The following is a 10,254-nucleotide window of genomic DNA, read 5'->3' on the forward strand; positions in this document are numbered from 1 at the left end:
AGTGGGGGCAGCCTGTCATTGATTGGTGGGCAGCCCCTGTCCTTGCCATGGGATGGCTCTGCTGCAGGGACAGCCGCAGGCCCTGCTACCCCAGCAGCTAGAGCCGGAGCCACCGGTTTGACTGGACTGCAGCTCCGCTCTGCACCAACGAGCCCAGTGCCTACTTTGGACTCACTAACCGATAGCAAACAACTACCCCCGAGCCTGCTGAAGCTGCACTCTCCCTCTCTCCCACACTGGAGAGAGCAGAGCTCTCCATGGTGGGATGGCTTGGAGAACAAGAGATCCCCTGTAGCGCTACCTGTCACTGTTCAGACATTACACGTGGTACAACAAAATGTAGTGCTACGGAGAAGTGCTTGTTTCATCCAGGAATGTCCCTGTAGCCATTTTTGCAGGGCTACAAGAGAGGTGCATATCCAAACACCCACTTACTTATAGTGTTACAAGGGCAGGCATAGCTACAAACGTAATGTCTGCACGCAGCCTTTGCTTCCATTCGGGGGATTTACTGATATCTGACTCTACTGGTGCACCCAGCACACCTCTTCTTGTGGAGACAGGCAAAGGAAACTTCTTGATCATTTTCCAAGGTGCAATCCTAGCTCCCAGTTTCTCTGGAGTCCTCACCCACAAAACTCACAAAAAGTGCAAGAAAGTTTGCTGCTTCTCCCAACTATCTGGCAATACCACTTGGCGGGTGGTGTGGAGCTATAAGAATTAAGGACACTCCTACCTTGTGTGACTTCAGTGGGCATTTTGCACCATGATATCCAGGAATCAGTGGGGAGCAATACGGTAGGGCAGTCGTACAGAAACAGGACATGGTAGGGGAAGCCTTCTGCCTACAATTGCTCCGCAGGCTGAGTTGATAATGCTACATCTATCTGAGAAACAAACTTGGCCATTCTCACTGGAAAAAAAATGCCAGAAAATTATGCGAGTTGAAATGTGAAAGTTTTCTCACTTCTCTATGTGAGACGAACCCATGTAGAGCATAATTTGACCATTAGCTTGAAGGTCTATTCATTAAGTGATCTAGATTTTAAAAGCTTTTCTCACTACATTTTCTATCATGATTTCATAAATAAGCAGGTACAATTTGGTTGCATTTTATTTCTTGGCTACATATTAAATTGATGATGAATTAAGTCAAAAGCACTTGTGAAGTTTCATTTATTTGAGAAAACTACCTTGAAAGGAGTCAGAACTTCTGGAAAAATCAGGTCCCAAAAAATTGCCAAAAAATAAAGTGTTCTATAAAAATAGCATGTACACATCATTTTTTTGTGTAAATAGATATTTAAAAGTTATATAAGTGTTAGGTCAGATGGGCGTAAAGTGTGTAGGGTTAAGATTTTTTTTTAAGTTTTATGTACCTAACCCCCACTGAAATCAGTGGGAGTTAGGCAGGGATCCTGGGTTTGTCTGATAAAAAAATCCCCAATTTAATTAAAAAAGTAACCCAGAATCCACATTTTTCCATGATTAAAATGAAACACCGCTACATATAAGTGGCATTTCATTTTAATCGTGGAAAAATGTGGATTTTTTTTTAAATACAACAATTGGGGATTTTTTTTCTCCATAAAATAAATAAGCTTGGCAGAATCCCTGGAGATAAGTGTCTTAATACCTTTAAAAAAGGGGTGTGCAATTATTTCAGCTGGCAGGCCACTTACCAAGTTTTGGTGAGCTGTCCAGGGCTGTGCACATAAAATCTTTCAGAAGATACCATTTTAACAAATTATAGATAAAACACAAATCATATACTACAAATTAAACATCTATTGTAATATATTTTCATTTCAAAAAATATTTTTTGTCCTGATTTATGGGTTTTTTTACTAGTTGATATAGCAGCGATTGCATAATGAAGTCTTAGTCTTGTATATTGTGTGGGGGTGGGGGTAGGTGTGTAGGGGGCTGCCGCATGCTGGGCCCCAGGAGCCGGCTGGGGGTAGGGCAGGGCACGTGCAGCAGAGCTCAGCGTGGTGTAGCGCAGGTGCAGGTACAGATGCGATCCACCCCCCCTCCCCATTACGCGCTGCCTGCTGCCACCTGGGGCAGCCCACACTGTGCTCCTGCCTGCACCTGCCCTGCACCCACTGATCGCCATGGCCCTGACCAGCGCGCACAGCTTCCCGGCAGTCACCCAGGGAGCCTCCAGCGGCTCCTTCTCTTCCTCCTGCCCCTACTGCACTGCTCCAGGCAGGGGGGAAGCTGCAGCTAAGTGGCTCCTGCCCCACTGCATAGGGCTCCAGCTTCAGCACCTGGATGTCTTTCACCCACTTGGCCGCCCGCAGGTGGTGGCTCATTGCACTAGGTGGGCAGGGTGGGTGGAAGGAGCTGGAGCCCCATGCACTGGGGTAGGAGCCACCCAGATGCAGCTTCCCCCCCCTCCGGTTAGGAGTGTGGTGCCTGGTGCGTGCCCCATGGCCACTGCCACTTCCCCGACCTACCTGGTGCCTGGAGCAGTGCAGCACGGGCAGGAGGAGGAGGAGCCGCTGGACATGGGGGCTGCCAAGCAGCACCAGGCTGCTGCAGCAGTAGAGAGAGCAGCCTCACTGGGAAGCTGTGCACCTGGCCAGGGCTGGGGCCAGGGCAGTGCCATCAGCAGGCACAGGGTGGGTGTGGATGGGAGTGTGGTGCGGGCTGCCTCAACGGGAGCAGGCAGGGCTCAGCCCCATGCAGAGCACCGCAGCATCAGCTGTAGTCCAGATAAAAATCAATTGGCGGGCTGGATCCAGCCTGTGGGCCCTGTTTTGCCCACTTCTGCTTTAAAGTGTGGCCCTTAGTAGCTGCTTTCCAATTGCAATTGTAAATTCAGTTGAATGAAGGCAAAACTCAACCTGATGGCTGATGATGAGGTAGCTAGAGCTGCATTTTCCTGCATTATACATTTGTACCCAAGCTAAAGTATTTCATGCTTCTGTAAAAACAAGCAGTTGCTGTTCAGCTCATTTTTGTTGTTAGGATTCATCTTTTCCTATTTAAGAAATTAAATTGCAACAAGAGGGATGATTTGAGACTTACATGTTTCCATGTTCTTCTCTTAGGTACCTCCTATATGACCCCTGTTGTGAGGGCCTCAATCTCCAACTTCAGCTTCTACACTCCTGTAATACAGGGCAGTCGCCTAATCTTTGTTTCATAGATAAGGAACAGAGACACAGCTAGATAAAGTGACTTACCAAAGCTCATAGGAAAAGTCTGTGAACCTTGTTCTCCTGAAGTCCATGGTAATGACCTGACTACTGGACCATCCTTCTGTATCCAGGATCTTTAGATGAATTAGAGAGCACAGGGCACATCTACACCTTCTATTAACATGCTTCAGGCTTGCTGCACAGTAAACCTTCCCTGGGAGCACACCTACACATGCACCCTGTTGGAAGCAGATTTGCTCCCACCTTGCTTTGCCCCCTGCAGCAGCCAAGAGGAGCTCCAGGCTCCCCTGGGGGTGGCAAGGGGCATGGGGGCTAGTCCTGATGTGCATGGGGCTAGGAGAGCTCTGCCAGCTGCAGTGGCAGCTGTCTCCTGGCCCCGAGCACATTGGAAGAGCATCTGATGTGCACACTGCTAGGAGCCTGCTATTGCTGCAGCCAGCAGAGCTCTTGTGGTGCCATGCACATCAGGACACACAGCTGCCAATGTGTGCCAAGACGACTCACTAGCAGCTGCCCCACTTGCTGAGCGGGGTGGGGCATAGGGCTCGCCAGCAGCTGCCCTGCTTGTGTGCCCAGCCCCCACTCAGGCTCTGGAGTTCCCAGCTCCGCACCGCACAGAGCTGCTCCGGAGAGCGAGCGGGGCTGGATTCCCAGACCCCACTTGCTTTCTGAAGCTCCCAGCTCTGCACTGGGAGTGGGAGCAAATTTACTCCCAGGCAGCATCTACAGGTGCATCCAGATAAGTGTGCATGTGCTTTTCCCTGGGGGCAAACAGCATCAGCACATAGTTGTGCCACTGCTACTTGTCCCCAGGGAACACCTGTGCACATGTGCACATGTGATGAGGGGCAAGTTGCCCCTGGTGGAGTAGGGGAGGCTGGGTCCAGCACCTGGGCTGCTCCAGCAGCCTTACCTGGGACCCTGGAGGCCTCCTGGGGCTGCAATAGTGGCAATCTGGCAGCAGGGAGCTCTGTGACTCCTGTCTCCCAGGCTTCGGTTTCAGGCAGCACACGCTGTTGCCACATTCACTGCCCTGCTTTTTTGACACAGGGATCTCCCCGTTTCAAAAAGGAACAAACAAAAAGCCCTCCCTGCACATATAGGACATGTGCAATGTGCAGCATGTGCAGCGTGCGGTGCCTGACAGGTCTGCAGTGCCACATACTGCATGTCTGTGCTCATCTGGACGTGCCCTACAAGTGCAATAATGCACAGTATTTACAGGTACTAGCTTACTGCACAGTAGCTTAATTTACTGCACAGTAAATGCCCCATGTGTAGATGGTGATGCTTTACTGTGCAGTAGATTGGTTTACTGTGCAGTATAGTGTCTCATGTAGATGCACCCATACACAGCCAACTAGTACGTATTAAACACTTGCCTGTTGTCATTTCTTCAAAATAACTTGAAGCCAAATTTTCAAACAATGGCCACCCCAAACTGGCACCAGAATTTCTCTCATTTGAGACACCTAAAAAAGAGCCAGATTTTCAAAAGTACTCGGTACCTAACGTTCAGAGATCTTTTCTAACGTGGCCACAGATTTGTGACTCTTAGTGGGAACTAAGCATTTTGAGAAATAATATTATTACAGGTAAATTATTAAAGGGTCGTCTTAAATAACTTGATATGGGCAATTTATTCTTGTTTACGATGGAAGAAAACTCTTTGCTGCCAACCTTGATTAAGATCATCGGAGTGAAAATTGCATTAGCATGTCAGGGTATCTAGCTACACGTAAACTATTTTATTTCACAGCGCAGGGAGAGAGACTGGAAGCAGCCGCCGTTGAGATCAGTCCTTCAATTTGCAAAGATGGGAGCAGCTGGTTGGTTATACAGAACTGCTAACTTTAAACAAGAATGAAGAAGCCCAGACAACATAGGTTAATTAGTCAACATCACCAATGTCTATAAAGGGATTTCAAGGCTCCTACGTTGACAGTCCGTCCTACTGGGCTTCTTGTGGAGTCAATGGGCGCGTTGTGGGTTTTGGTCACCCATGGGAAGACTGTACTTTCTGGGGGTGGATTCTGTCCTCTCATTGTTAAAGAAATCCATGTACTTAAAATAAATCAATGTATGGAGCAGTTGCCTCTTCAGTTTGGAAAAGAGAAGGCTGATGGGGGATACGACAGAGGTCTTTAAAACCATGAAGAGTGTGAACCAGTTGTTCATCAAGCTCCAGAAACTAGAACAAGGGGGCACTGAAATGAGTAGGTGACAGGTTTAAAACTAGCAAGAGAAAGTACTTTTTTTAAGCAACATGTAGTTAACTTGTGGAATTCATTGCCACAGGAGATAGTGGAGGTAGATAGCATAGCCAGGTTCAACAAGGGACTAGATAAATTCATAGATGATAGATCTATTTATGGCTATTTACCAGAATGGTTGGAGACATTTGCTTTGGCCTTTCTAAACCAATAATAGTGGATGCCAAGGAGAGTATTAAATAGGGAATAGGTCATTTCAGAAACATCTGGTTCAGTGCTCTCGCTCTATAGCATCCACTTCTGCCACAGACATAGGATATTGAGCTAGATGGACCATTGGTCTGACCCAGTATGGCACTTCTTATGTTTAACTTTTCACATATACATCATTTTGCCACATAGATAACGTTTATAACTATGGAATGGAAGACCTCACAATCATTGGGGAATCATTAGCTTTTAACAAAAGGAGAAAGTGGTAGATCAAGTAACTTGCCCAAGTCTGGAGTCTGAGTCTAGGGCAGGGATTGAGAGCAGATCTCTTTGCTCCGACTCCAGTAATGTATTTATACAGGTCTATTCATTGTTTTTGTGTAGACATCTGTTTCATTTTTAAAGGCTTTGCCTCTGGCTATAGACTTCAGCTTTTAGCACATAGACATGAGCACATTTGAATCTATATTTACACAATCTTTTGTCTTCTGCTGGCTTCAGTCTGACTTTCCAATAGAAAAGAACCATTTCCAGCCATTTCTTTAGTGGTCATTAGAACCAGTATTGATAGTCTGAGATAAGCATTATGTGAGAAATAAGTAAAAAAAATAACCTTTGGCTGATATTACAGGCTCCAAATATCTTAGCCAGCTTGAGTCTGATGAAGATGCATGGTATATAGGCAAGATTTACAAAAATATACATGTGTATGGATATATTTTTAACTACTAATATGCATACCCTACTAAACAGAGGTGACATGTAGTAGGTGCCTGCACATTCATACAAGTACACACCTAGCTGGGCACACGGACATCCCAGGGCTCACCAGATACCTTGTATCCACACATACACTAAGCAGCAACACATACACATACATCACATACCTCCAAAACATCTGGCCTGATGTACAGCATTGCTTCATTTCTCATATCTGAAACATGCTGTTACAGTCAGTTACACATTGCCCAGCAACAGCATAACCACAAACAGTGCCGTGAACATTTTGAATTCAAGGAAAAGAGGCATTAATGGTACATAGCAACATCTTTCTCTGGGGTGCTAAGGTTTTTTTGGATGTGGCATTTCCTTTAAACATGTTGGCATGCCAAATCCACAAGAGGACAATCATACATGCTTCACGTTACGCACCCCTACTTCATACATACACTCGGCCTGTATCACCAACTCCGCACAAGAATACGGAGCTCACAGGACAGAGACGGTCCTCCAGCAGGAAAACAACGCGTGGCGAGAGATGGGCAGAGCCAACAGTGGTCTGGATCTAGATCCCATTTTCTCTCACTGGGCGGGAGATTTGTTGGATGATTGGTTATGACTTTGTCCTTGTGATCTCATGCTAAAACAAGTGCTGTTCTAGTTAGGAAAAAAAAAATCAACTATAGGGGTGTTTTGGACGCCCCTTTTACCTCAAGTGTGTAAGAGGCCAATGAGACCTTTCAATCCTAATAAAGCCAAACCAGTCTTCTGCTATTTGAGCAGTGGGACAGCTCCATTAGTTGCCCTCGAGACTTCTTTCTGTGAGTGAGGCAGCCCTAGACGGCTGGGAAAGTGGTGAGTGTAGCAGGCCTGTAGGAAGTAGGGATCTATCCTTCTATGCAAGATACTTGATACACTGCCATATGTTCAGAGAGGACTAGACAAATTGGAAGTTTAAACCAAAAGCAATCTCACAAAGTTCAAAAAGGACGAAATGCAAAGTCCTGCACTTAAGATGGAACAAGCCCATGCACCGGTACAGGCTGGGGACCACCCGGCTGGGCAGCACCTCAGCAGAAATGGACCCGGGGGTTACAGTGGACAATAAGATGACTATAAGCCAGCAGCGTGTCCTTGTTGTGAAGAAGGGTAATGGCATACTGGGCTGCATTGGTTGGAGCGTTGCCAGCAAGTCAAGGAAAGTGATTATTCTGCTTTATTCAGCACTGATGAGGCCACATCTGGAGTTGGGTTTTTTTTGCCCCCCCTGAAAAGATGTGGATATTGGAGAGAGTCCAGTGGAAGATAACAAAAATGGTGAGGGGGCTGGGGGGACATGACTTATGAGCTAAGACTGAGGGACCTGGGCTTATTTAGTCTAGAAAAACTGAGAGGGGATTTAATAGTTCAACTACCTGAAGGGGGTTCAAAAAAGGAGGGAGCCGGTCTGTTCTCAGTGGTGGCAGATGACAGAACAAGGAGCAACGGTCTCAAGTTGCAGCAAGGGAAGTTTAGGTTCGTTATTAGGAAGAATGGTCTCGCTAGGAGGGTAGTAAAGCACTGGAACAGGTTACCCAGAGAGGTGGTGGAAGCTCCATCCTTGGAGGTTTTTAAGACCCAACTAGACAAAGCCTTGACTGGGATCATTTAGTTGGGGTTGGTCCTGCTTTGAGCAAGGGTTGGACTACACGACCTCCTGAGGTCCCTTCCAACCCTAATTCTCTATGATTCTAAGTATTCATGATTTAATTCTTTTGCCTCCCTCCATGAGAAATGGATGCACTGGAAGCCATTTTATAGATGTGGAAACTGAGGTGCAGGGATCAAATGTCTACTAAGACAGAAGTGGACATGAGCCCAATATCTCCTGACTCCAATTCTTTCACCAGAAAAGCCACGTGCACATGAGTCCATGGAGTCAGTTAAGACAGGGTTTGCTTTGGCTGGAGCAAGACAACCGGGGCTCAATACACATCAATTCAAAAGATGGCTGTGGCAAACGCGCAGGAAGGACACTGCAGGAGAGCATACCAAGTCTCATCATTGCCTCCATCCCGTGCTCGAAGGCACCCGCCCTCCCTGCAGCGGATGCTTCTGATGACATGGCACCAAACAGCCTGCAGGCTCAATCCGACCCACTGATCAGGACCACCCAGCCCCCAGACTTTTACCTGGCCCCGTCTGTGGTGGTGGGGCTTCCTGCAGCAGCAGCTAGCACCCTGGGGAGAGTAGCCCTGACCAGGCCTGTGGGCAGCAGCTGTGCCAAAGACCTGGCTCTGGGTGGGTTGTGGCTCTGGTGCCACTGGTGTTGCTTGTGTCCCCAAGCAACCCACCAGAGCCCAAGCTACCCACCAGAGCGCTGGCTGCTGTTGTGGGTAGCGCCACCACCTCCCACAGCCCTGCTTCTAGGCACGAGGGCTGGGCTGGGCTGGGCTTGGCTTGCTTGTGGGACTGCCGGTGCCCTGGCCCTCCCTGGGATGTGGCCTGTTGCTTTGGGAACCCACGTTACTACTCAGGTTTCCAGTGCCCAGTTCTCCCTCGGGTGCTGCTTCCCTCTGTGGGAAGTCTTGCCACCATAGCCAGAGCCCCAGATCTGGCCACGGTGGAGGAGTTTTTGCTTGAGGTGCTGGTGGAGCTGCCCTAACCCTGACAAAAGCTGGGCATCTGGCAACCTCCATGGGAAGGCTTGCAATACAGACAGAGACAGAGATCGCTCTCTGGTGATGGATCCTCTGAACAGGACACTGCAGGGCCTGTCTGTGCCCCAGCTGGCAGCAGCCTTGCCCCATGAGCCCGGCGGTGGCGTTTTGACCCATGGTGCTGCTTGGGTTGCCAGAGCCCCAGCTTGCATCAGGGTGCTGGCTACCACAAGAAGTGTGGCCACCAAGACCACAGCTGGGGCTCTGGCGGCAGAGGTGGGGCTTTGCCCACAGTGCTGCCAGCACCCAGCGCTCCTGGGACACGAGCCCCACCAGGGCAGATTTTGCCCCAGGCACCTGCAAAGGAGGCAATGTAGCCCTCTGGCCTCTTTGAGTTTGACACCCCTGGCGTAGAGCATGTTTTCTTCAGCACTGAATTCAAGTTAAATAGATATTTGTCATTAATTATCTATGCAACACCAGTAGTTGCATCCTAAATACTTTTCAAACCTATTGCCTCCGGAGTTCCTCACACAAATTTTCTCCAAGCCAGGAAATATATTGATTTGACTTCCACTTTGCTGTCTCCTTTCTTACGTCTTTGTGACAAGGCCTTTAGGAGAATTCGCAGTTTCGTTGGCACCTGACAGGCCGGGCCAGGAACACTTCTGCAGTGGCCTTAACCTTGCAGCCGCCCGCACCAGCCCAGCCCCCTGCCTAACCCGGAGAACGTGACATTGCAAAGAAACCCCAGCAAGTTTCCTCTGAAGTAAACTGCCAGGGCCTGCTTGCTTTGGGTCATGCTTTTCCATTCAATCCCGTTTCACTTTTATTATTAATGTAATAAGTTCCCTAGAGAGCTGCATTTCATGGAGTAGCGCAAAGGGACAGATCTGGGCTGGCCATGAGCCTTCAGAATGAAACAGAGTCAGTCCCTGTCAGTCAGCAGCCACACGAAGTACTGCTGGAGGGTTAGAGAAGCAGAGAGGTTTGTTCACTCACTCGGACACATTTCCAAGGTACTCGCATGCCACTGTGACAGGAGAGGTGCAAAACCCTAGAAAGCCAAGAAGGTGAATTTGGAGGATGCATGAAGCACGGGCAGCTGCAGCTTCATGCTTCGCTACCACACCCTGCCCGCAGGCCTCAGACATACCCAGCGTAAGTGAAGAGAGCGTGGCTTAGTCTCCAAGTTCATTTAGCTTTTGGTGCGACTTCCAGCAAAGCAGGGAATCTGTCATTTTTGGGGATGTGGAGCCCTGTCCATCAGATACAGGTTAATTTGCGGAGAGCAGGAAT

The sequence above is a fragment of the Alligator sinensis genome, unplaced genomic scaffold (assembly GCF_000455745.1).
Source record: "Alligator sinensis unplaced genomic scaffold, ASM45574v1 scaffold379_1, whole genome shotgun sequence".
NCBI classification, from domain to species: Eukaryota; Metazoa; Chordata; order Crocodylia; family Alligatoridae; genus Alligator; species Alligator sinensis.